General features: G+C 49.4%; 1 protein-coding gene across 3 annotated transcripts in view; it reads right to left on the reverse strand.

Moving 5' to 3' along the window:
* TSPAN18 (tetraspanin 18) overlaps window positions 1-26,884 on the reverse strand; it is a 184,641-nt gene that overhangs the window by 126,366 nt on the left and 31,391 nt on the right. For all 3 annotated transcript variants that reach the window (XM_086677621.1, XM_086677620.1, XM_086677622.1), the window contains exon 2: window positions 25,291-25,367. The gene's annotated coding sequence lies outside the window, so the exon portion shown is untranslated. The remainder of the gene's footprint in view (window positions 1-25,290; window positions 25,368-26,884) is intronic.

The raw sequence follows: 26,884 nt of genomic DNA on the forward strand, positions 1-26,884 counted from the left end.
ATGCACAGTCCTCAGGGCTGGGGACCCGGCAGTGGACACGGCAGAAGCAGTGGCTGCCTTCACAGAGTCTGCTGTCCAGGGATAGAGAGAGCGGACAAAGAAAATCACAGTAGTGCCTCCTACACAGAGATGAATATGAGAAGTGACAGCACAGGGTCCCCGAGACACCTGATGGTAAGGGGTTCAACAGGTTTGAGGGGCAGAGCTGGGGGCATGAATGCCTAAACACATTCTCATAATCTGTGGTCTTGTTAGAAAGGTAATGGCATGACACGATTGTTGTAAATACAGGAAATAAAAAGGCTTCAGAGAAAATGGGGTAAAAGCAAGACCGTGAGCCAGGACCACGAGCCCGCCAGTATGCATGGGACAAAATCCTGCCATATGCGGGCACTGGTTGGCGATCAGCTGTTGCCCTGGGCTCCAGAGTCTTCCCACAGCCTCCCCAGCCCGACCCCATGCCCCAGCAGCGAGGGTGGAGGACGTCTGGCCCCGTGTGACCACCACCGTCCACTCCGGCTGGTCAGGGCAGGCACCCACTTGTCCTTAAAGAGTTGGCTTTGTGCTCCTGACGCCAAGGACAGGGTTCCTAAACTGCACCCCAATCTCTCCCCACAAGCCACCAAAGCAGGCTGTGCCCTGACCCCTGCTCTCCCACCCAAGCCGCTGCAGCTGAGCCAGGCCATGGCTCGGGGTCCGAGGGGCAAGGTAGCTGCTTGAACAGCCAGGAAAAGCGTGTTGTCGAGGAACAGCCTACGTGACCGCAGCTGCAGGGGAAAGAGCTTGGAGCCAGTGAACACAGTGCTGGCCCAGACTGCGAGCGGGAGGAGGCGGAACCTTGAGGCCCCGTGGAGGATGCCAGGATTCACCCTGGGGGCGCTGGAAACGAAAGAGGGGCGAGCCAGGACCAGGGGTGCAAGCCCCAGAGGGCGCTCTGGCCGAGACGGGAGCGGCCTCAGCGGGGCATTGTGGGATCGGGCAAGTCCTCAGAAATGGCGAGGCTACCTCCCGGCTCTACATGGGCTGTGACTACTTTTTTCCAGTCTGTGGCTTCCCGTTCGTTTTCTTAACAGTGTCTATCGACGAGCAAAAGTTTTACAATTTAGGGAAGTCCCATGTATCAAAATTTCCTTTTATGGTTACTGTGGTTAATGTCCCGTCTAAGAAATCTTTCCCTATCACAAGGCCACGAAAATATCCTCTGAAGTTTTCTTCTAAAAATTATAAAGAATTCCCTTCACTCAGTAATAAAAAGAGACAATCTGACAAAAACTGGGGCAAAAGGACTGGACGGATATCTCACAAAAGAAGATACTCGAACGGCAATCAGCCCACGGAAAGGTGCTCAATTTCACCCAGTAAGCGAGTGCGAATTAAAACCGTAATAAGATAACACCACACAGCTATAGAGTGGCCAAAATTAAAAAGCTGCCAGTGGGGCCCCTGAGTGGCTCAGTCACGGTTTAGCACCCGACTCTTGATTTCAGCTCAGGTCATGATCCAGGGTCATGGGATAGAGCCCTGTGTTGTCTTAGATTGCCCCTCCTTCTCATTCTCTCTCTAAAAAAAAAAAAATATATATATATATATATATATATATATGTATGTATATATGTATATGTATGTGCGTATATATATATATATATATGTATATGTGTGTGTGTGTGTGTGTGTATATATATATATAATATATATATATATATATATATATATATATATATATATATATAAATAGGGGCACCTGGTTGGGTGTCCAACTTTGGCTCAGGTCATGATCTCATGGTCCAGGAGTTCAAGCCCTGAGTCAGGTTCTGTGCTGACAGCTCAGAGCCTGGAGCCTGAAGCCTGCTTCAGATTCTGTGTCTCCCTCTTTCTCTGCCCCTCCCCTGCTCTTTCTCTCTCTCTCTCCCTCACTCTTGCTCTCTCTGTCAAAAATAAACATTAAAAAATTTTTAAATAAAGATTAAAAAATAAAATAAAAAATAAATTAAAACTTTTTAAAAATAAAAAATAAAAATAAAAAGTTGCCCATGACCATACTACATATTGAACAAGTTGCAGGAGACCCAGGACTCTCACACGTGGCTGGTGGAGATATAAGGGGGAACGACCATTTTAGAAAACATCTTGGCAGTTTCTTGTAAGTTAAACACATACCTACCCTATGATGTGATCATTCCACATCATTCCACTCCTAGGTACTCATTCAAAAGGAAAAAAAAAAAGCATGTGTCCACACCAAGGCTTTACTCAAATGTTCATAGTAAGCTGATCATCTAGTAACCCAAGATTGGGAACATCCAAATGCCCAGCAAAGGATGAATGGATGAGCAAATCCTTATATGTATGTATACAGATATGCAGAAGATCTAACCCTATGCAGCCATGAAAAGTCAGGAGCTATTCATGCAGGCAACAACATGGATGAATGTTGGAATTATTATTATCATTATTATTATTATTTGAGAGAGAGAGAGAGAGAGAGTGCAAGCAGTAGATGGAGAGAGAGAGAGAACCTTAAGCAAGCTCCACACTCAGCGTGGAGCCAGCCCACAAGCCGGCGCTCAATTTCACAAACCTGAAATCATGACCTAAGCCAAAATCAAGAGCCGGACGCTCAACTGACTGAGCCACCCAGGCGCCCCTAATCTCAGAAACATTAAGCTGAGTGAAGGAAGCCAGACACAAGAGTACACACTGCAGTCGCAGTCCATTTTTAGGAAGTTCTAGAACAGGCAGAGCTAATCTATAGCGAGACAAAGCAGATCCACGGTTGCCCGGGAAGGAGCCTGAGGGAACTTACTGGGCGAATGGAATCGTTGTCTACATCGCTGGGAATGTGGATTGCATGGGTATACACGTGATGAAAACGGGGTAGACGCTTACGATCTGCGTATCAGTTGTACCACAATAAAGTCTGTAGTTCTTTGGGGAAAAAAGAAAAATAATTGTTTGTATGTGTCCACGTAAGTACGTCGACCCAGGCGATATATGGAGGTGTTGAATCCCTATATTGTATACCTGCAACTAACATAGACTGTATGTTAACTAACTGGAATTAACATAAAATCTGTAAAAAAAAAAAAAAAAGCATGTTGACTATTTTATTTAAGATGTGTATTTATTTATTTAGTTGAAACATATTTGACACATAACATCGTGTAAATGTAAAGTATGTAACATGTTGATCTAATACATTTTATACTATAATATGATTATTTTCTACCAATAGCACTTTTATCAGTCACATAATTATCATTTCTTTTTTGCAATGGGAATAATTAAGATCTAGTCTCAGGGCATCTGGATGACTTCAGCTCAGGTCATGATCTCACGGTTCATGGGTTCGAGCCCCGCGTCGGGCTCTGTGCTGACAGCTCAGAGCCTGGAGCCTGATTCAGATTCTGTCTCCCTCTCTCTTTGCCTCTCCCCTGCTCATGCTCTGTCTCTCTCTGTCCAAAATAAATAAATATTTTAAAAAAATATTTTTTTAATGGGAAAATTGAAGGGTGCCTGGGTGGCTCAGTCAGTTAAGCGTCCGACTTTGGCTCAGGTCATGATCTCACAGTTCGTGAGTTCGAGCTCCGCGTCAGGCTCTGTGCTGACAGCTCAGAGCCTGGAGCCTGCTTTGGATTCTGGGTCTCCCTCTCTCTCTGCCCCTCCTCTGCTCATGCTTTCTCTCTCTCTCTCTCTCTCGAAATAAACTTAAAACAAAAGAAAGATCTAGTCTCTTAGCCAGTTTGTGGATTATAATACAACCTTGTTGTCTATATTCACTATTCTGTGCATTAGATCTCCAGGATTTATTTGTCTACTAGTTGTAAGTTTGTACCCTTAAATGACATTTCTTCTATTCTTCCATTTATAAAAAGCTCTGCTGTCTGGCGTTGTTACCAAACATGCCAGGGATGTGGGAGGAGACAGGCATGCACAGGCTGCTGGAAGGTTCCATTCATTCATCATCCAACAAAGATCTGTCGACCCCTACTGTGTGCTATTACAGCCTCTGAACAACAAAGGTGGAGAAGATAGTGTCCCATCCATCAAAGGGCCAACAGTCCTGTGTGTGTGTGTGTGTGTGTGTGTGTGTGTGTGTGTCTCACTTCTCTAGACATTAGCCTCATGTTTTACAATGACCAACAAAAAGTGTTACAGTATTTTAAAAAAATGGGGCGCCTGGGTGGCTCAGTTGGTTAAGCCTCCAACTTTGGCTCCGGTCCTGATCTCTCAGTCCACGAGTTTGAGCCCCACATCGGGCTCTGTGCTGACAGCCCGGAGCCTGGAGCCTGCTTCAGATGCTGTGTCTCCCTCTCTCCGTTTACACTCTGTCTCTCTCCTTCTCAAAAATGAATAAACATTAAAAATATTAAACAAACAAACAGCAGCCACTCGTCTACCTCTTGGTTCCCCCAGGGCCTTGGCAGCTGCAACATCTGCACCTGCATCAAGGAGGCCCCGTGGTGCAAGCCAGGTGAGGCAGGGAAGGGTCTCTAGGTGGACTCTGGTGGCCGTGGGCCAGCCTCCAGCAAGGTCCAACATGCAGACGCCAGCAGTTCCCCAAGCCTTCGCCAGGCTTTACGGACCCTTCGCTGCAGACGGCACGGCCGGCTGGAGCTTCCGGCGCAGCATGCACGATGACTGAGCCACCAGGTTCTGGCTGTTCTTGCTGCCCTTTGCACAAACCCCTAGAGCATCACATTTCCTACATGTGTGTGATAAGCCTGTCCTATGTCAACCGCTCTCCCTTAAAGGGACAGAAGGAATAAACTGACCGACCATCCCTAAAAAGTAGGCATTCCAGACAGGCTCAAGGACCCACAGGTACTTTGAGACTCCTCACCAATGTCCCCACTCTCATTCCAGCCCCAGGGCGCTGGCAGGTTGCAGGGATTTATTTCACCCCATCCCGCCCCCGTCTACAGGAGGGTTTTGATGGTGGACACAGAAGTCCCCAAGCCGGTGCTCACGGCTGCCATCCGCAGGGACAAGGGCCCTTCTGGAGAGAAAAGCATTGTGGTCCCCATTTTACAAGTGGGGAAACTGAAACTCAGAAATGACATGACGTGATCAAGGCTGCACAGCTTCCCACTTGGCAAGAACGGGATTCCAGGTCATGTCACGTCATGTGATTTTCTCCTTAACAAACCATAGCATCACAAAGGAAATGCCTGGTTTGCTGCTATGAATATGTGTTGGAATGAATGAATGAATGAATGAATGGGTGGGTAGATGGCTGGATGCATGGAGGAAACAGGAGGAGTCAGGAAACACACCCAGCTTCAGAGGGCATTGGCACAGGGCTCAAGATTATTCCCTGACTCAACCTTCCCACTCTCCCCGGAGCCCTTGCTGGGTTCAGCATCTGGGTGAAAGGGTCCCAGATAATCCAGGTTCTGCAGGCCTAGAGCTGAAGAATAAGCAAGACCATCCAAAAGTCTGGCTGCAGCCCCTGTGTGCGTGTGTGTGCGTGTGTGGGGGTTTGGGGGGAATGGTGGGGAGAGGAAGGGAGGACACGGCTGGGGTGAGGGAATCTGCAGGAAGGAAGGAGTGTGCACAGGCAAGGACACGTGGGTGGTAAGTGGGAGCGGGGGTGGGTGTGGGGGGAGGTATGTGCAGGGATGTGAAAGTGTTGCACGGATGGGCGTGTGCAGGCGTGTGAGTAGGTAGGTGGGTTGGCAGGTGCACGGGAAGGTGAGCATGAAGGCCGAGGGTGCAGGAGGCGTGCATGTGCCCTCTGAAGCTGTTGAAGGCAGTCTGGGTCTTAACGAGGTGTGCCCCATTCGCTCCCTAGGGGGACTGATTGTAGCCACAGCCCTGATCCCAAAGGCTCCCAGCCTAGGAAGGTCACTGCCCTCCATTAACCCTTCTCTGGATCTGTCCCAGCTGGCTTGCCCATTCCCTCCTGCCCACAGCAGGTCAAAGAGGAGCCCTCACCGAATACAAAAAGGGCACAGTGCTTTTTCTTAGGACGGCCAGGCCCGAGGAGGCTCTAGACAGTTCTGAAATTTCTACTCTCTCCCTCACCCCATTTCAGAATCCTGGGGGGAAAGGGCTGGTCTTACGTCGCATGAGCTGGGGCAAACTGAGGACATAGCCAAAAGGGACACTGAGGTGGGAAGGGAGAGGGTTGAGGAGGAACAAAGCTGGAAGCGACGTGAGCACAAAGGAGGCTTCTCTCTGCCGAGAAGAGCCCAGGGGTCAGTCCCTGGGCTCCCAAGACGGACACACTCGGTCTGCAGCCACGGCAAGGCCCACAGTGGCCAGACCAGGTCCTCCCTTGGCTCAGAAGGACCTGGAGCCTGGGCTGAGCCTCACACTGCCCAGACTTGACCTGATGGCATCCAGTCGACCTCTGCAAGGATGTCTGGTGTGTGGGCCCAGGGACCCCAAGTGTCTCCCATGCCCTCTGGCCACTGGACAGGCGGCCACTGCCATCTCTTTGGGACAGTCAAGACCAGCCCTGCCCTTGGTCAAGCTGACCTCAGCAGTGAGGATTCTGAGAACCACAGACCACAGGACTGAGGGAAAGTCTCAGCTGCCTGGTTCGCCAGTATACTCCCAGGAATGTATTCCCAGTGGATTCCTAGGGGGTGCACGGTGATGCTTCGTGGAAAAGAGTGAACAAAGGAGTGGACTGACAAACGCTGGGCGGCTGGCACGGAAAACATCCTCAGAGACCAAGTGGGCCTTCCCTCTCCCCTGTCCCACAGGTGAGAAAACTGAGGCCCGGAGAGGAGATGTGAGTTTTTCATCACAGACACACTGCTGAGGCTGACGCGAGGCCCGGCCATCCACCGCAGGGCCCCCACCTCCCTTCTGAGGGCTGGTTTCCATTGATCGGTAGTGCCCACCTCGCCTGGATCTGGGGTCCCATGAAGGTGTCACGGTTGATCAGTGATGTCTGCCGTGAAAAGGGGATGGAGGAGAGACTGCATCTGCCTCACGTTCGCTCCTCCCGGCCTCAAGCAAAGAGGAGATGAGGGAGAAAGTGCCCTCTCTCCGTAAGAGAGGCCATGGTTTGGGGTGCCTGGGTGGCGCAGTCGGTTGAGCGTCCGACTTCAGCCCGGGTCACGATCTCGCGGTCCGTGAGTTCGAGCCCCGCGTCGGGCTCTGGGCTGATGGCTCGGAGCCTGGAGCCTGCTTCCGATTCTGTGTCTCCCTCTCTCTCTGCCCCTCCCCCGTTCATGTTCTGTCTCTCTCTGTCCCCCAAAAAATAAATAAACGTTGAAGAGAGGCCATGGTTTGCCCACTCAGTCCCTTACCACAGGAGGCCTCGCAGCCCAGCTAGCTAGGGCACCTGGGTGACCCTGGGCCATCTCTTCTGTCTGTGGTGGCCTCCTCCTCCGGCTCAAAACCAGAAATGATATGGCCCAACCCACAGTTCTAGCTCTTCCTCCTCCCCCTTCCGCAGTGCTAAGCGCTAGCCCACCAGAAGACTCCATGCCACCAGGAGGTCCCTTGGTTCACACCTGCTCGGCTTGGTGCCCCTCCCTCTGCCTGGGTTACCGTTTCTGCAGGGGGACAAATTCCTTCAAGGCTCAGGACGAGTGGCAGTCCCTATGCCCGGCCTGCTCCCAGAGAGCCCCTCATACACCATGCCCCAACCCCCTGCAGGTCTTAAAGCAACTGCTTCCTCCAGTAGAGCTCCATTGTTCTTGGTCCACACACCTCCTTCACGGGGAGACATGGTGCTCCCCGCCCCCCCCCCCCCCAGCACCTCAACCAGGGCTCAAATACAGTACGTGCTCAATAAATGCACGGTGAATTACACAGACACCTTTGCCCAACCTCCTCTTCTGGAGCTCGCAGAAAGACCACAAGGAGTTGCAAGAAAGAAAAAGGAGGGCTGTGGGAGGCAGGCGGCGGGGAGCCACAGCGTGATCTGTTAGCAGCCGGAGAGGAGAGAGAATGAATTCATTTCCTCTCTGTAGGTAATGTGCCTGTAAATATTCACAAACCACGCAAGTTCTCGTAGGCTTCCCATTAAAGATAAATGCATAAATAAACCAGCCTACCCAGGGGCTCTGCACACAGGCTGTCGTTCCTGTGCTAGAATAGCAGGGTGACTATTTATTTAGCTGCACCTCCACCCCCCACCCCCACCCCCCCGCACACAGCAGTCCAGAGGGTGCCCAGAAGCGGGTGACCCAAAGAGGAAGCGCAGGGCTCAGCAGGGGGTGGGGCTGGTCACTCCAGAGCTGAAGTGGCTTTGCCTACAAGGCCTGAGGGTTGTTGATCCAGCAGCCCGGAGGCCAGAACAGGTGGCCGCATTGGCCAGGCAGGGTTTGACTTGACAAAGGGTCCTCCCCATTCCCCCACCTTGAACACCCGAACACCCATGGAGGGTCCAGAGGTCACACACAGAGAGGCCTCTGTGCTCCAAGGGGATCCCGAGCCTAGGAGATGACAAATGCCTCCTTGAAATGCTAGAAATGTATGACATATGGAGAGGGAGCACAGAAGGTCCCAGACAGATAGGCTATTCAAGGGCCAGCGTCCCCTGGGCAGGGGTCCTTGTCAGGGTAGAAGTCATCCGTCCAACAACCAGGGCCCCTCGTAAGGTACCCACAGTCCCCTCTCAGCATCTTTTCCGAGCACCCCAGGGAAGGGTAAGCGGACAGACAGTGGCAGGAAGCAGGCTCAAGGTGTGTGTGTCGGGGGGGAGTGGTTCTCCCTCCTCAACGGACAGTGCAAACTCCTGCGGCCCAAAGCCCAGTCCTGTTAACACGCTCGGGCTATGAACCAAACCCAGGAAGGCTCGGTCAATCTGGACTCACCTAACCAAGGCCCAGAATGACAGTGGCAAACTTTTGCCTAGCACTTGCCTGAGGGATGGGCTCCGTTGCTTCTGATCTTCCTGGCAGCCCTAGGAGGCACGTGACTATGATGAGCCCCATTTTACAGATGGGAAAATGGAGGCCCAGATATATCGTCTCATAGGGAATGGGGGCGGAGTCAGGAGTCCCACCCGACATTCCGGCCCTGGGGTCTACACACAAAACCACTAGTGCACCCAGGAGGGAGGTCAGCAAAGTAGAAAGAAGCTGGGTGCGGGATCTCAGGATCCGGGTACGTTTGATAATCTGAGAGGAGGGGATTTTATGTGCCATTAAAAAATACATACATATTTATTAAATATATTATATTATATACTTATGTTTGTTTTATTGATTTATACTCATTATAACTTGTTTGTATTTATTATATATTATATTAATATATTTATTTATATTGATACATTTATTGTATATTGATATATATTGTATTTTATATATATATATATATATATATATATATATATATATATATATATATATATAAGGGCCTGGTGTGCAGCCCACCTACATCATTAACTCACTGAATCTCAAAAGCAGCTCTGCAACGAAAGGTTGTTATGCCCAATTCACAGATGAAGAAACTGAGGCTCATGAAGCTTAACGGTCTTCTTCCAGGCCAGGATTCGAATCTGGGCCAACTCATCACAGCCATTTCTGCTGACTCCAGGACGAGCTCCTCCACTAGCTGGAGTGACTTGGACCAAGTCCTTTACCTGGCAGACTCAACTTCCACATCTGTAAAATGGTGCCTTCCTGAGCCCCACCCAGCCCAGGCGGCCGGAAGAAGGGGTTGGCAGTGGACGTGATGGACCAGCGCACACAACCACACCGCAGGCTCTGAAGCCCAAGTACTGGCTGCAAGTGGAGGACTGACATTTACAACAGCGGGTCCCGACGCCCCACAGGATGCTCTGCCAGCAAAGAAATTCAATTATGGTCATTATGGTGCACTTAGGAAAACCAGGGAGCAGGCTAATACATTTTAGAAAGATTTGCAACAACAGAGGTTGAATCAAAACGAGTTTTCTACTTAACCCTCAGTTAAACAGAAAATCCATTTAACCACAAGGCAACACGGTCTTTCCACTCTGCAGTCAATCGCTTTGTGTTTTATACTGTCTGCCGTTCAGATTTATATTTTTATCACCCTGAAGCTGCCTCAGAATAAAAAATAAGTTCGCTGATGGAGAGAAAGATGCCATAAACCTGTGTGGGTTTGCAGCCCTGGGTCAACACCCTCAACCCCATTTGCTTCCCCAGATACGGCAGGGAGAAGGAAATGCTTATATGCATCACTGCTGAAGACATTGGTAGGGTCTGTCGCAGCAGCTCCATGGGCCCAAGCGAGAGTGCTAACTCACACCTCCCACCTTCCTCTTCTCCCCCCTACTGAGAGCAAACCAAACATCTGCAGTCATTGGAAGCTTCCAGAAAGAGGCTGGGGAAGGGATGTTCTTAGAGTGAACTACAGGGGCTGGATTCTTTGGGCTCCAAGGGTGCTAAGCCACAGAACAGTGGAGACCAGAGTTGGCCAGAAGGCGTGCTCAAGAGAAGGGACAGATTCAAGCTTCTTTTCCATGAAGTGGGAAAGAAAACATACCAGCCAGATAGTTCTGTCTGTATCAAAGAAAGCAGCATTGACTACGTACACGCGAAGACACTCCAGGTATAGAGTCAGCAGATAAAATACAGGGTGCTCCGGTAAGTTTGAATTTCACGTAAACAACAAGTAATCTTTTTTAGCTTATGCCCCAAATATTACGTTTGGCTACTATTGATGGGATAAACTTAAACCAAAAAATTCTTCATTGTCTATTGGAAGTTCGAAGAAACTGGGCAGCCTGTCGCTTTATTTGCTAGACCCAGGAACCCCTTCCAGGAGGCATGCAGCTCCTGTGGAAGCAAGGCCAGTGGAAGCAAGCCAGGGGCCCCTAGCCCAGGGCTGTCCAGGGACAAGTCCACATAGCTGTTGTGCAGCAGGGCGATGGAGAGCGAAGAAAAGCAGGAAAGCCCAGCTGACCGGCTTTCTGGAGGCCCCTCTGCTGAACACACGCCTGAGCGTGAACAAAAGCAGGAAACAAATGGACCCCTTGTCCCTGAGAGGGGGACTGGATGATTTCTCTTCCCTCCTTTCCCAAGCTCTGTAACGTTGTTTTATTGTCTTAACAATAACAGCATGTGCGTGTACACAAAGCGTTCGACTTTTCTTATCTTTGAGAGTAATCGGGTGGTTCGATCAGATTTCAAGCTCACTGAAGCCGAGGGCTGGGAATTTTTCATCTCTATATTGGAGTGGATGCTTAGTGAATGACAGAGGGAGGGAAAGAGGTGATGAGGGGAGGGAAGGAGAGGAGGATTTCTGAGGGCCAGGGGACCTCCCAGGCCACAGGAGCCAGCTCTACGGCCCCCAGGGCTTCTCGATACCTCCTGGGTGGGGAGGTTTCCACAGGGAAGGCCTGGGTGCTGTTTGGACAGCAGGCAGCACAAAGCCCGGCCTCTGGTCTGAGGTCTCTGGCTCCCCAGCATGGGGACACACTGCAGCACACAGGAGACAGGCCTGGGGAGCTTCTCCCAGAGACAGAAAGCAGATTCTGTACCCCCGGCTCTGCCCCAGCTCTCTCGTGGGACACACTTGCCTCTTGGTTCAAGTTCAGTTTAAGCAGATGTTGTGTTCCTAAGAAGCCCTGTCTTTGAAGTCTGGGAGAAAATCGCAGCTCCAAAGGGACATTTTCTACCTAAAAGGCTCTCTGGGGAGTCTCGGCAGAAATAAAAACCAAAAGCCTCGGATTTTTATCTCTTGGTAGTTACGAGATTTTTCATTAGAAGGCTGCCTCCACAGACTGCTCCGAGGGAGAGAAAGAGAAGGAGAGTGAGGGAGGGAGGGCAGGGATCCCACTGAGCAGGGCCGGCCATGTCCCCAGGAGGGATGCAGGCTCACATCCAACCGGGGCAACCTGTCACCATAAGGATGGAGTTTTCGGTGCCCAACTCTCCCGCACACTAGACACCATACAGAGACAGTTCTCAGGATCCGGATGGCTTTCAGAACTCCAGCCAAATAAACCTATGGACCCAGGTTCTGTCCTGCCTCCCGCCTCAGCGTATCCTGGACATTAGAAGGCCTGTCTGCCCCTCTCCCACCTGGATACTACTGGTCATACAGCAGGACCAGCCACAGCGTCTCCTCCAAAGGATCTTCTGAGAATGTTCTGTCTCCTCCGCCTCTCCCAACCCCCACACCCTGCAACACCTTCTCTGGAAACATCTCCCTATGGTGTCCCAGGGGTGGGGCAGTGGGAGAGGTGGGTGCAGGGTGTAGGCAATTAGGGGATGAGCTGTCTGTAGGGTATTTAAAAACAAACATGAAACTGACTAAAAGCGGATCATTCTAAATAATGTCAGTGATAAATCGCTCTGCCTTGGAAAAAAGTCTTTGAGGTTCTAAACAACTGCGGCAGTCCTGCTGAGTTCCTTTTCTTTCCCAAGAAGTTTTACTCATTACTTTTCATCCCCGTAACTTATTTTTTTTTTTATAATTGGAAATTTGTACCCCTAAATCCCCTTCACCTATTTTGCCCATTCCCCCTAACTCCTCCCTTCTGGCAATCTCTAGTTTGTTCTCTGTATTTATGAGTCTGTTTCTGTTTTTTGTTTATTTGTTCGTTCATTTGTTTTGTCTTCTAGACTCTGCATATAAGAGAGACCATGCGGTGTTTACCTCCCTCTGACGTATTGCACTTAGCGTGGTATCCTCTAGGTCCGTCCATGTTGTTGCAGATGGCAAGATCTCATTCTTTTTATGGCTGAGTGATATTCCATTGTATGTATGTGCGCGCGCGTGTGTGTGTGTATGACATATATATATATGTCATACACACACACACACACACACACATATCACCACATCCTCTTTATCCATTCGTCAGTCAGCAGACACTTGGGTTGCCTCCATATATACCTTGGCTATAGTAAATAATGCTGCAATAAACATAGATACATATATCTTTTCAAGTTAGTGTTGTGTTTTCTTTGGGCAAATACACAGTAGCGGAATTACTGGATCACATGGTATTTCTATTAATAACTTTCTAAGGAACCTCCATACTGTTTTCCACAATGGCTGCACCAGTTTGCATTCCCACCAATAGTGCATGAGAGTTCCCTTTTTCTCCATATCCCCATGTGTCCATTGGCCACCTGTATGTCTTCTTTGGAAAAATGCCTGCTCAGGTCCTCTGCCCAGAATATTTGCTTTTCTGGTGTCCACTTTTATAAATTCTTTATATATTTTGGATATTAACCCTTTATCAAATACAGTAAAACCTTGGTGTGCGAGCATAATTCATTCCAGAAACATGCTTATGATCCATGGCACTTGTATATCAAACTGAATGTCAAGAACCATTGGCTCATTTGTGATCATGTGACGTCTGGCGTCATGTACTACTTGTACTGCAAGGCATCGCTCGTTTATCAAGTTAAAATTTGTTATAAATGTTTGCTCGTCTTGCAGAACTCTCGCAGAACAAGTTACTCACAATCCAAGGTTTTACTGTATGTAATCTGCAAATATCTTTTCTCATTCAGGAGGTTGCCTTGTCATTTTACTGATGGTTTTCTTTGCCGTGCAAAAGCTTTTTATTTTCGTGTAGTCCCAATAATCTATTTTTGTTTTTTTTCCCCCCTGCCTGAGGAGACATATCCATAAAAAAGTTGGTAAGGCTGATATCAGAGAGATCACTGCCTATGTTTTCCTCTAGTTTTATGATTTCAGGTCTCACGTTTAGGTCTCTAATCCCTTTTGAATTTATCTTTGTGTGTGGCATAAGAAAGTGGCCCAGTTTCATTCTTTTGCATGTAATTGTTCGGTTTTCCCAGCATTATTTATTGAAGAGACTGTCTTTTTCCCATTGTATATTCTTGCCTCCTTTGTCATAGATTAATTGACCACATGAGTGTGGGTTTATTTTCAGGCTCTCTATTCTGTTCCATTGATCTATTTATTTGTCTATTTTTGTGCCAGTACCATACTTTTTTGACTATGGTTTTAAGGTATACCTTGAAACCTAGGATTGTGATACCTCCAGTTTGTTCTTTCCTAAGATTGCTTTGGCAGTTTGGGGTCTTTCGTGGTCCCATACAAATTTTAGAATTATTTGTTCTAGTTCTGTGAAAAACACTATTGGTATTTTGATAGAGATTGCATTAAATCTGTAGACTGCCTTGGGTAGTATGGACATATAACATTAATTCTACCAATCCATGAGCATGGTATATCTTGCCATTTGTTTGTGTCGCCTTCGATATCTTTTGTCAGTGTCCTAGGTGAGTTTTAGTAATATGTATGTAAGCTTCACAAGAGCAAACTTTTATTACTTAAAGTTTAATAAACATTGTACTACATGGAAGCTAGTTCAAAGAATACCACTTGTGTAGCCAGACCCAATGCAAATGGGACTCCGCGAAGCATGTTCATTTCAAGAATAAGGATTCAGAATCCAAGCCATTCTCCAAACCGTGTGGAGTTTACTTTTTTGGAACTTTCCTCAAGCATTTCTTTCTTTTTTCGAAATACCCATTAATGTAACTAAAAAGTGTGAACCCATTACTTTTTCCTTTTCTGTGCTAAGATGTTTGTCAACTGGCTTGGTTACACATATGAAGTTCTGTGAAAGGTAAGTTTTGCCATCTGTGTTTCTTTTCCGGCCATTGTTAGAATTGATTTTATTTCATCATTATTGCCAAAAATAATTTCGTTGCATAGAGGAGGCAGGTATCAGAATACCATCTTCCTTGAATGTCAAGTACCCTAGGCAGACCTGCTGCACCTGTTAATATATAAATATATATACTTATAATATATATGATATTATAATTATATATTATAATTTATATATAATTATATATTATATATTTTTATAATTTTATATATAATTTTTTATAATTTTATTATATAATTTTTATATAATTATATATATTATAACTTATAATATATAAATATAACAGACCTGCTGCACCTGTTATATTTTATGTCAGGCACTGACAGTTTTACAGTGCTTTCCTTCAGAGCAGGCACCCAGGACTTGCTCTTGGAGCTGGCTTCTCATCCTCATTCCGTGCCACTCAACAGCTCCCAGCACACTGTGAAAATAAGATCTGTCTTCCCCAGTGTCCAGGATGGGCTGCCTCCGGGCAGCTCCAGGTAGCCACCAGTGGGCACCTTCCCCAGGTCTCCAAAGACCCTGCATCCCCCATCATCTTCTCCATCTACACTCCATCACTCCCTAGATGATCTCGTGAAGGCCCAGGGTTTGAAATACTCTCTATAAACTATGATTTACAAATTTGTCTCTCCAACCCTGACCTCACCCCTGAACTTCAGGTTTGTAAATCCACCCACTTCCTGCCAACTCCCTTTGGATGGCTACTAAATATCTCAACTTAAAATGCCCCAAAACAGAACTCAGTAGGTTTCCCTCCCTGTCCACCAAAGCCTAGCCCACCCAGGCTCCTGTCTACAGGCATCTGGCCTCTGGTCATCCTGGACTCTTCCCCTACCCCATCCAACCCATTAGTGACTCTGTCAGCTTTTTGTTGTTGTTGTTAGTGTTCTTTAATGTTTATTTATTTTTTTGGGAGACACAGAGTGTGAGTGGGGGAGGGGCAGAGAGAGAGGGAGACACGGAATCTGAAGCAGGCTCCAGGCTCTGAGCCGTCAGCACAGAGCCCGACGCAAAGCTTGAACCCATGAACCGTGAGATCATGACCTGAGCCAAAGTCGGACGCTTAACCAACTGAGCCACCCAGGAGCCCCAGCTCTACTTTCAAAATGGATCCTGAATGTTTGGGCTTCTAAGCACCATTTGGTCTTTCCCGACCACTTCATCTTGTGCCTGGATTCTGACATCAGCCTCCATGCTGGTCTCCCTGTCCCCTACAGCCTGTTCTCTACCCAGCAGCCAGAGTGGTCTTGGTAACATGTAAATTTCACCCTGTCTCTTCCGTGTTTACTGGCTTCCCATCACACTTAGAATCAAAATCCAAAGCCCTCACCCTGGCTGGCAGCTCCTCTCCTTCCATGCCACCCTCACTCCAGCACCCTGGCCTCCTTGCCGACACTCCCACATGCCTAATGGCCCTTACTTTTGCCATTCCTTTCACCAGGAAGGCTCTTCCTGCAGACGAAATCAGGGCTTCACTACCTTCAGGTCTCTGCTCAAATGACATCTGCTCAGAAAAGGCCTTCCAAGTGCCTCTTAGCCAAAACAGCAAACCCTTGGCCGCTCCCCGTCCCTTCCTGCACCTGATATTGCCTGACATTCGGTTTATTTGTTTGGTCTCTCTCTCTCTCTCTGTCCCCAAAAGGAAAACAAGCTCCATGAGGGCAGAGACTTTGCTGTTTTGTTCACTACAATATTCCCAGCATGTAGAGCAGTACCTAAGTACACAATAGGGGCTCAATACATACTTGTTGAGTCAATGAATGTGGGCTCACCTTTGCCATTTGCCATCAGGTATTGCTGTCACCATAGCCATTCTGCAGATATGGAAACTGAGAATCAGAGAACGGACGGGGTTTACGTCACAATCCCTCAGACAGCGACAGATCCACCACCAAAATGTGGGCTCCACAGAACAGGAAATCAACAGAGAAAATAAAACCAAGAGCTGGTTCTCTGAGCAGACCGATAAAATTGGCAAACCTCTAGCCAGGCTAAGAAAAAAAGAGAGATGATACAAATTATAAAATTATGGAAGAGGGGACATCACCTTAGTTCCCATGAACATTAGAAGGATAAGAAAAGAATACAGTTAATAATTCTGGGTCCATAAATTCAGTAACTTAGATGAAAGAGACCAAGTCCTGGAAAGACACAACCTGCCCAAACTCCTACAAGAACAGACCACCTAAATAGGCCTATATCTACTAAATAAATTGAATCCAGAATTAATAACCTTCCAAAACAGAACACAGGCCAGATGCATTCACTGGTGAATTCTACCAAACATATGAGGAAGGAACTGTACCAGTTCTCAACAGTTTCTTCTAGAAGATAAAAGCAGACGGAATGCATGCTAACTCATTCTACGAAGCCAGCAGTAACCTAATACCAAAACCAGACAAAGAAAAGAAAACTGTGACCAAAAGCTACATACGGAGGCTCAGAGCAGCTTTTGTTCATAACTGCCAAAACTCAGAAGCAACCAAATGTCCTTCAGGAGGTGAATGGATAAATAAACTCAGGTGCATCCAGATACTGAAATATTATTCAACGTTACAAAGGAAAGTCTGACACCCGCTACAACACGGAGGACATTACGTGAAGTGAAATATGCTGGGGACACACACAGACACACAAAACCCAAAATAACCCCAAAAGACAAATGCTGTATGATTCCATTCACATAATAAGGTCCTCAGAGTAGTCAAACTCACAGAGACAGAAAGAAGAGTGGGGTAGCAAGGGGCTGGGAGGAAAGGGGAATGGGGAGTTAGTGTTTAATGGGTGTAGAGTTTCAGCTTCAAAGGATGAGACGAGTTAAGGGATGGATCGTGGGGGTGGCTGCACGACAGTGTGAATGTATTTCATACCACTGAAGGGCACACTTCAAAACGGTCAAAACAGTACATTTTATGTTATCTGTATTTACCAAAATAAAAAAAAAAAAATGGGGGGGGTGGGAATGAGCTACCAAGTCATGAGAAGACATGGGGGAAGCTCACACGCGTATTTCAGAGTGAAAAAAGCCAATCTGAGAAGGCGACACCCTGTATGATTCCAACTGTAGGACATTCTGGAAAAGGCAAAACTATGGAGACCGTAAAAAGATCAGTGGCTTCGTGGGGAAGGAAGGATGAATGGGCAGAGCACAGAGGATCTGAAGGGCGGTGAAGCCATTCCGTAAGATACCACAGTGGTGGATACGTGTCATTCTACATTTGACCAAACCCACAGAATGAATGTATGACACCAGCAGAACTGTAATGCCAACTATGGGCTTTGGGTGATGATAACGTGTCAACGGAGGTCCATCGGTGTAATGCAGGTACCACTGCGGTATGGGGTTGTCAGTAGTGGGGAGGTTGTACGTGTGCAGAGAGGGGGAGTATGAGAACTCTGTGCTTTCCCTCAATGTTGCTGTGAACCTAACACTGCCCTAGAAGATAAAGTCTGTTAAAAAAAAAAAAAAGGTTTCAGAGTCCAGAGTGCAATCTCCTTCCTCGATCCCACTGTGCCTTTCTTTCATAACACAACCCTACCCTTCCCCAGGAATGGGGACACTGTGGCGGGCCCCAAAGCACAGGGCATGGCATCATTCATTTCTTCTCGCATCAGCAGCTCTGTCTGCACAGGTCGTGAAACGACTCCCAGCTAACAGACGGCACTGCCAGCCGATTTGGACTCTTCCCTTTATTTTTAGGCCATTAATTAAAATCTATCATTTCACGCTTTTAACTAATAAAAGAGGCAGCTGGGTGCAGCAGCAGATCACCAGATCAGGCCCATCTCTAACACACCACAGCTGTGTGACCTTGGGCAAGTCATTTCCCTTCCTCTGTTGCTGACATGCGTCTGAAAATGGTGTTCCTGCTTCCTCCCTCCTTACCACACCTGGATATTTGAAAGCGCTTCAGCTGTGATTCACAATGTGAGTCTATGTCATTAAAAAAATAAATAAATCCTCCTAAAGAGCATGTTCTGCTCGGTTTTGCTGCATGAACAGAAAAGCAGCAGAAAAGACTGGCTCCGTCTTTAGATGAGGAAAACAAACACTTGTTAGTACCTCCCCACGATGTCAAGGAGCAGTCGCCCCCCCCCCCCCCCCCCCCCCCCCCCGAGCGGATGGTGTGCCTGGCCCGGCTCTCGTAGCCAACCGTGTATGGAGCGCGTCCCAGAGAGAGGCTTCCCTGGCTTTGTCTCCTTTCAGGGACGAAGTTGTGTATGGCCCAGGGGTGAACCTTCCTGTGTAAATTTAAAACAACTTGAAAAAGAAAGGAAGGAAAAGGTTTGGGATGGAAAGTATCCTCGATGGCAGAAAAAGACCAGGTTGCTGTCATGAGTCACATGTGGACACAGGGCTGGCTTGGGGCCAGAAAGTTCTGGCAGACATTGGGCTGAGTGAGCAGGAAGCTGGGGTGGTGAGAACCTGTCATCCTGTCCCCTCACATACATGTCCCAGCCAGAGAGTGAGGGGGAAGCCAGCGGGGGGAGAAGAGGCATGGGGACTGGTGCCCCATCCTGGGCTGAAACCCAAGGCTTGCACCCCATCTGTCAGAACTGCAGAAAAATGAACAGTTCAGGGGTTCAGATGGCACCGGTAATGATACCCACCCTTTCTGGAATGTGGACTCCTTCCCAGGGGGTGGGCTACGTACCTGATAGCCATCATCTCCTCTAATCTTGACCATGAAGCCTGCAATTACAATGACTATCTTCACATAACAGGAGAGTAATAGAGTTCATTTGCCCAAGCCAGTAAGTAGCGAAACAATAGCTCTCAAGTTCATCTACTGCCAAAGCTATGCTCTCCCTCCTGCATTAAACTGCACCATGATTTATAAATACCAGATGGAAAATGTGATGTAGATGGCAAGAGCGCATCCCTTTTCTACCTGGTCAACGAAAAGATGGGAGCTTGAATCCAACCGGGATGCAGAAATCATTGGACCCAATGCCATCTCGGCTGCGGGAATAGAAATAAAAGGTCTGGACTGAGGGAGGTGATGGTCCTGCCCACCTTGGCTGGAGTCAGAACACGGCCGGAGCTCCGGCCTTGGCTCTGAGGGCTGAACTATAAAAGTGCCAAGTTCAGGCTAGAGTCCCCCCCAGAGGAAGGTCAAGGGAACAAGAAGTCAAGAGTCCACTAAGACCTGCATCCTCAGAGGGAGGCAGAGGTAGCCATGACCTCTCGGCAGCAGAGGGGAGGTGTGTGACAAGGGACAAGGATGTGGGACGGCAGCCTGGAGGGAAGGGGATGATGCTTCTTCTCTGCAGGCCCACAAAGCAGATTAGGGGCAAGCAGATGAAGGGTACAAGAAAGTACATTTCAACTCAGCAGAAAAAGACACTCTGACCCATCACAGCCGGCCCGGGGCAGCCCGAGGCAGCAGAGGCCACGGTGGAGGCCGTTTGCCCCAATCCCCCAGAGACAGTTGGGCAGATTCTCATAAGCACTTGCCAGGAACTTTGGGGTACAGATTCTGCCAAGCACTCAGTCGCCTTTAAGCCCCTTCTAGCCTTTGCAGAGCTGACCTGTTGACCCTCGCTCGCAGCAGACGGTACTGACCCTCCTTATAGAGGTTTAGTGTGGTCCTGCAACTTGTCCAGGGTCACACAGTGGAGCAGAGCTGTGACTAGTACCCAGATCTTCCCCAAAATCACCCTGGGGGTGGGCAGGAGGTTAATGGAGCTCACCTGGACCACTGGCTTCCACTCTCACCTTTGGCTTCTCCAAGACCTTCCGAGGACTGGGGAGGATGGGAACATCTCCCTTACCAACTTCCCTCAATTCCATCATGACCTCTTTACCCCGATAACTGTGGCTTTGCGTCTGGACCGCATCCCGGCCACCCTGCACTGCCCTACATCATTCTGGCAGTCTCCCAACTGGCCTCCCTAACTATGCCTCAACTTCCTCTAAAGACCAGGGACACTAGGGTGGGCATTAGAATCACCAGGGAGCTTAGAACATACTAAGACTCCCGGGGCGCCTGGGTGGTTCAGTCGGTTAAGCGGCCGACTTCGGCTCAGGTCATGATCTCGTGATCCGTGAGTTCGAGCCCCGTGTCGGGCTCTGTGCTGACCGCTCAGAGCCTGGAGCCTGTTTCAGATTCTGTGTCTCCCTCTCTCTCTGCCCCTTCCCCGTTCATGCTCTGTCTCTCTCTGTCTCAAAAATAAATAAACGTTAAAAAAAAAAAATTAAAAAAAAAAAAGAAAGAACATACTAAGGCTCCTCCAAAAGTTACACATAAACATATAGTGATCAGGCGCCCGGGTGGCTCAGTCAGTTAAGTATGTGACTCTTGGTCACGGCTCAGGTCAAGATCTCACGATCTGTGAGATCGCGCCCTGCTTCAGCTGGCAGCTCAGAGCCTGCTTGGGATTCTCTCTCTTCCTCTCTCTCTGCCCCTCCCCGACTCATGCTCTTTCTCAAAATAAATAAAGAAATTTAAGGAAAAAAAAAGCTATAGTGGGGCACCTGGGTGGCTCAGTCGGTTGAGTGTCTGACTTTGGTTCAGGTCATGATCTCACGGCTTGTGAGTTTGAGCCCCATGTCTGGCTCTGTGGTGAGAGCTCAGAGCCTGGAGCCTGCTTCGAATTCTGTGTTTCCCCCTCTCTCTCTCTGCCCCTCTCCCACTCGCTCTGTCTCTCTCTCTAAAAAAGAAATAAAAACATAAAAAAAAAATTTTTTAAAAAGCTATAGTAATCGAAACAGCATGATACAGGTTTAAGGACAGACACATTGACCAATGGAACAGAACCAAGAGAAACAAACCTATCTATCTATGGCAAACTGGTTTTCAATGAGAGTGCAGAGACTATTCAATGGGGAAAGAAATAGTCATTTCAACAAGTGGTGCTGGGATAACTGGATGACCACATGCCAAAGAATGGAGCTGGACCCTTACCTCACACTATGTACCCAAATTAACTCAAAATGGATCAGTGATCTAAATATAATATAAATATCAGAGCTAAAACCATAAAACTCCTAGAAGAAAAATCAGGGGTGAATCGTCATGGCCTGTGGCACTGGATTTTTAGGTATGATAGCAAAAGTATGAGCAACAAAAAAAAAAAAAGCAGATAAACTGGAGTCCGGGTACAGGTTCTCCTAGGGAAGCCAGGCTTATGTCACCCCCTCCCTGCCACCTGCTTCCTGCTGTCAGATCTCAGCAGGAGGCAGATCCCCATGCTTCCTAGCAATTGCCTTCACTGGCTCCCTCAGCCTGCTGCAGAGGGCTGGCTGGGGAGATTAAAACCATCAGTGGGGGCGCCTGGGTGGCGCAGTCGGTTAAGCATCCGACTTCAGCCAGGTCACGATCTCGCGGTCCGTGAGTTCGAGCCCTGCGTCGGGCTCTGGGCTGATGGCTCAGAGCCTGGAGCCTGTTTCCAATTCTGTGTCTCCCTCTCTCTCTGCCCCTCGCCCGTTCATGCTCTGTCTCTCTCTGTCCCAAAAATAAATAAACGTTGAAAAAAAAAATTAAAAAAAAACAAAAAAAAACAAAAAAAACCATCAGTGGGCTTCCTGTTCTCCCGGAGCTCTGAACTCTGTGCAAGGCTGGGTGGAAAACACAGGAGGAGGACCGCCGTGAGCGCCACGGGGTGATGCTGCGTGTCGTGCAGGGTGCCTCGTGGGTGCTGTGGGTACCTCTGTGGGTGCTACGGGGAGACACAGAGGTTGTACGGGTGCTGTCAGTGGCACCCTGGGAAGCCACGGTGGTGCTGTGGGGTGTGGTGTAGACCTCTATTGGTGTGGAAGGGTCCCGCATGGGGTGTCTTTGAGGGCACCATGGGTGCTGTGGGGTGCTGCGGCAAACACGTCGTCCTTGGGGCAGGGGCCCCGTGCTTAGGTCTTAATATGACTGCTTTTTAGACATGAAACCTGGAGTAATTTACAACTTCTCTGAATCCCAGCTATCCTCACCTATATAAAGCTTACTAATATCTGCCCCTTGGGGCACAGGAGGGATCAACGATTATCTACAGAAAGCATCCAGTAAATGTCACCAGGAGTGAAGTATAAACCATGGGATAAAGGCTCAGGAAGAACTGTTCACACCCAAGGTGGCCCCACGCCCCCAGGGTGTCAGAACAGAGAGCTGACACAACCCAGGCCCCATTCTCGGCCCTTTTTTAGACCACGCGCAGAAAGAGGTATGTGTCTCCAGGGTAACCTCACTGTTTGGTCCCAAACACTGGGCTCTTACGTCCCAAGAGCCTGAGCCTCTTCAAGGAGGTCACCTTGGAAGGCCACACCATCCCAGGGGGCTTGCTGTTCAAAGCAAGCAGGAGTGTCCTGCTGGCGGTTTCCTGGGCATGCTATTTGCCCATTTTATAGATGAGAAAACTGAGACTCTGGAGACAAAATCACTCACCCGGAGTCAAAGAGCTACCCAAGAGCGGAGCTGGGACCCAGGTTCCATCAGTCTGGCCCCAAACCCCAGCAGACACTTCCCACAACAGCACACACCTGTCTGCCCGTTGCTTATGGTCGTCTTTGTATTTTCCCTGTGACTCCACAACATGTATCTGTTTCCCAGCTAACGAGGGGGGCAAGGCTACATCACTCTGCTCCCTTGCAAACTTCTTGAAGGTAAACCAAGAACAAAAGCACCCCTGCTGCTTTTTTCTGTACTTAAAGAGATTCTCTCCTCTCAGACACGGAGCCCCATGGCTTCCCCTGATAGAGAAACATCCCTAGCAGATAGGTCCTGGGGAAGTTAAGCTTTTTCCGACTCGCTTCAGCGCCTTCTCCTGATTAAGAAAAGCGTGCGGGATCCTGGCTCTGAGATAAGGCAATGGCTTCCTGTGGGGGGCAGGGCAGGCTGCCAGGAGGCTCACAGTTGAGATTATGGCCCAGGCAGCTGGCAGGACAGGGTGGGCCGCAAGGCGCACGGGACTTCCGCTCCTACGCCACCGTTGTCTGGGGCCCCGCCTGACCTGGCTTTATCTGCCTCTGGGAGCCAGCCACCGTGCCTTGGATCCTGGCCTGAAACATCCCGGCCAGCCTGCGGCTCACTCCAGAAGTGATCGGGTGAGCTCAGAGGCCAGCGGAATATCAGATCAGTGTCTAGGAAAGTGGCCGAGTGCTTCCCAACCACAGCACCAGAAGCAGCTGGAATTGCAAATGCCATCACACGGTTGGGTGCAGGACTCCCCAGGGTGTACCCCCCATCGACTCTCTCGCAGCAGCTTTGGGGTGTGAAGGCAGGGGGAGGGGTGTGTAGGGGAGGCTTCCGTACCTCCCTCATTTCATCTTCTCCCCAGAACAACCCCATGGATAGACGTTATGCTCCCCTTTTAGAGATCAGAAAAACAGGACCTGCAGAGACTTCATGATGAGCCCAAGGATTAAAAGCAAAAAAAACCACCACCACCACCACCACCACAACAACAACAACAAAAACCCTCTAGGCTAAGGAAACCAATCATTTTTATGTCCTTTCAAGAAATCCAATTTCCAGGGGTGATTTGGCTTAAAGGATTTTGTTAACCTTAAGACTCAAGTCACAGAGTCACTCAAAGGAAAACATACAAGAATTGTATGTTGAATTGTATTTGAAGAGGGCTCCAAATCTCAGCCACAGCTCACTCGCTGCTGTGTGACTTTGAGCAAGTCACTTAACGTCTCTGAGGCCCGATTCTCTGCTCCCTAAGATGGAGGTGATTTTAGTGCCAAGAACACAGAGCCACTGAGAGACTGAATGCTGGTGCTTAGCACTGCGCCTGGCAGGCAGAAGCCCTCAGTCAGGGCTTCCGTTGTTGATCTGACGACGCTTCCGATCGGCCGGGACCCAAACTCAGTCCAGTGGCACCTCAGACTCTGTGGTCTTTCCACTGAGGGTCTGAGGCACATCCTTTGGCCAAACCTGGCAGTCAAATCTCCCCAGAGCTTTCCAACGCCCTTCCTCTCCGCAGCCCTCCCAACCCCCGACTCCCTTTCTGCCTCTCTGCTGCTTCACCACACCCATCACTTCCTCAGGTCCAGCCCTGGGCTGGGAGCCTCAGAAACTGAGGCCGCGAGGGCTGGAACAGAGTTTCAAGCCACTGCTGCCCATTTTACTGGAGGGAAAATGAGGCCCCATGAACGAAATGGCTTATCAGGGCCCTTGAGGCACTACGGCGGCACAGACTGGGCCAGAGGACAGATGTCCTGGCTCTTCATTCAGGAACCTTCCATCAGGCCACCCGGCCCATCACCAGTTCTGGGATCGTGGGCAGCCCCAGAAGCTCCCAGAAACCAAGAAGCAGACCAAAGACTCTTCCATTCTCAGTTCCCTCCTGGAGGGTGAACTGTATCCAAGAGTCCTGAGATGGACGGTGGGGATGAGGGAGTCATTCCAGAAAGTTCTCTCCTTCTCACAATCCCAAGATCATGATGCCTTCCCTTAGAGGGCTCACTGCCTCCCATGCTTCAACCCTCACTTCCTCAGACGACCCCGAGGAGCAACCGTGACGGGTGGCCGCCTCATGGGGCAGCAGCCAGCCCCAGTGAGACCCCACCTCAGCACCTGCCTCTCTCTCCTCACGCTTCAGGTGTCCTCCCCAACCCTGAAAAATGTCTGGGGTGGGGACAAGAGGGAAGCCGCCCTTTGCTTGCCCTTGTACCCCAGCATCAGCGGAAGGCTCTCTCACTGAGCAGTGGAGGGTTTGTGGGGTGGGAAGAGCAGAGGAGAGAAGATCAGACTCTCATGAGAGTAAGACGCCGCCATGTTGCCACATCGTACCTCTTCCAATTGGTGTCTGTTCCTTCCAGGAGGGTCGGGATCCTCTTGAGGTCTCTCTCTGATGGCTTCGGGATGAACTGTGGAAGGAGAAGAGAGAGACCTAAATTTTCAAAAGGCAACGGCTCGTGGGCCATGCGGCTGCTGGGGGCGGCCTCAGTTCAGGTGCGCACGTAGCCGCCGAGGTCCTGCTCTTCTCCCCAGAACAGCCCCGTGAACAACCCCTTCTGTCTCTGCAGGCACAGAAGTGGCCAGAGAGACAGAACTCAGCCCCACCGAGGCTTCCAGGATGGCGTCCCCAGAGCCTACCGACTGGAGCCCGTTTTCGGCCTTCCAAAGTCAGCCCAGGAGCCTGGACAACGGGCACGTGAGGACATCACACACGCTAACCACAACATCGCATCGCATTTCTTTGCTCCTAGCTACATTACCAATCTGCTGTGGAAACTCCGTTTTCCTCAGGCGGAAAAAAAAAAAAAAAAAAGAAAAAAAAAGGCTTTCTGAGTAATTTTGAAAACGTGAGAGACAATTAATCACTGCTTAATGAATGCAGGCTTTTTGGGGCAGACCAATACTTTCAGGATCTGGGATCCGTGAAGAGATAAATAATAGAGAGGACAGGTCTTTGGTAGTGAAAAAAAACAACTCAGCCCCAGCGTGCAGGGGCCAGAAGTCCGGCCTCTCCCCCACTTCCTCTGTCAGTTTGACGAAGAGTCCCCAGGTCACAGGACAAGGATCAAATTCGCCATGTCCAGGCCACATACCTGCCAGCCAAGGCTGAGGCCAGTCCCGGGGGGGGGGGGGGTGGGTGGGGGGTGGGGGGCGGGGACCGGCTTGTGCACACGCACGGCTGAGGAACAAAAGAGCAAAACTTACAGCAGAGACGGGATAGCCGAGCCCCCTGACCCCCAAACCTCCCAGACTCCTTCCGCTCTCAAGGACCAGCCCACACAGTAGAAGGCCTGGTCAAATTTCGTGTTGTCTCAGATGATGACAACAATCCCGAAACCCTCTACAATCCTGTGGGACAGTATCCCCACTTTGGGGACGAGGGCCATGAACCCAGAGGAGTCAGATAACTTGGCCAAGGTTTTAAGGGCGAGACGGGGCAGAGCCAGGACTAGAAGCCAGGTCCATGGGAGGTCAAACCTGGTATAGCGGGAGAGCAATGAATTCTGGGTCTACGCCACAGATCCCAGCTCCATGCATCTCATGCATGGATGAGGTTCCCAGAACTCCCCGCGAACTGATGGGGAACAGGGCTTGGCCAGAGGATGTGGCCTCATTTGGGCCATCTTTGCCTCAGATGCCCACCCAGGCAGAGTTGGCCCTGGGAACCTCACGTATCATGGACCAGACCGAGGCTACAATCGGAAGAATCCATGATCTGTATGCATGCACATACACATGTACGTCCACAGACACAGACATACGGGGAGGGATATGGAAGTATATGCATATATTTTCCACTTGTAATTACGAAAGTGAAAGTTCTTCCTTATCCGTTCATTGCAAAACGTCTGTAACATGACCTGGTAGGCTTTACTCCCTGTAATCACAAGTGTGTGGGAGCATGCGCCCGTGTGGGCCCACGGGA

Source organism: Puma concolor, chromosome D1, assembly GCF_028749965.1.
Source record: "Puma concolor isolate L17-30 chromosome D1, mPumCon1.1.hap2, whole genome shotgun sequence".
Classification (NCBI taxonomy): Eukaryota; Metazoa; Chordata; class Mammalia; order Carnivora; family Felidae; genus Puma; species Puma concolor.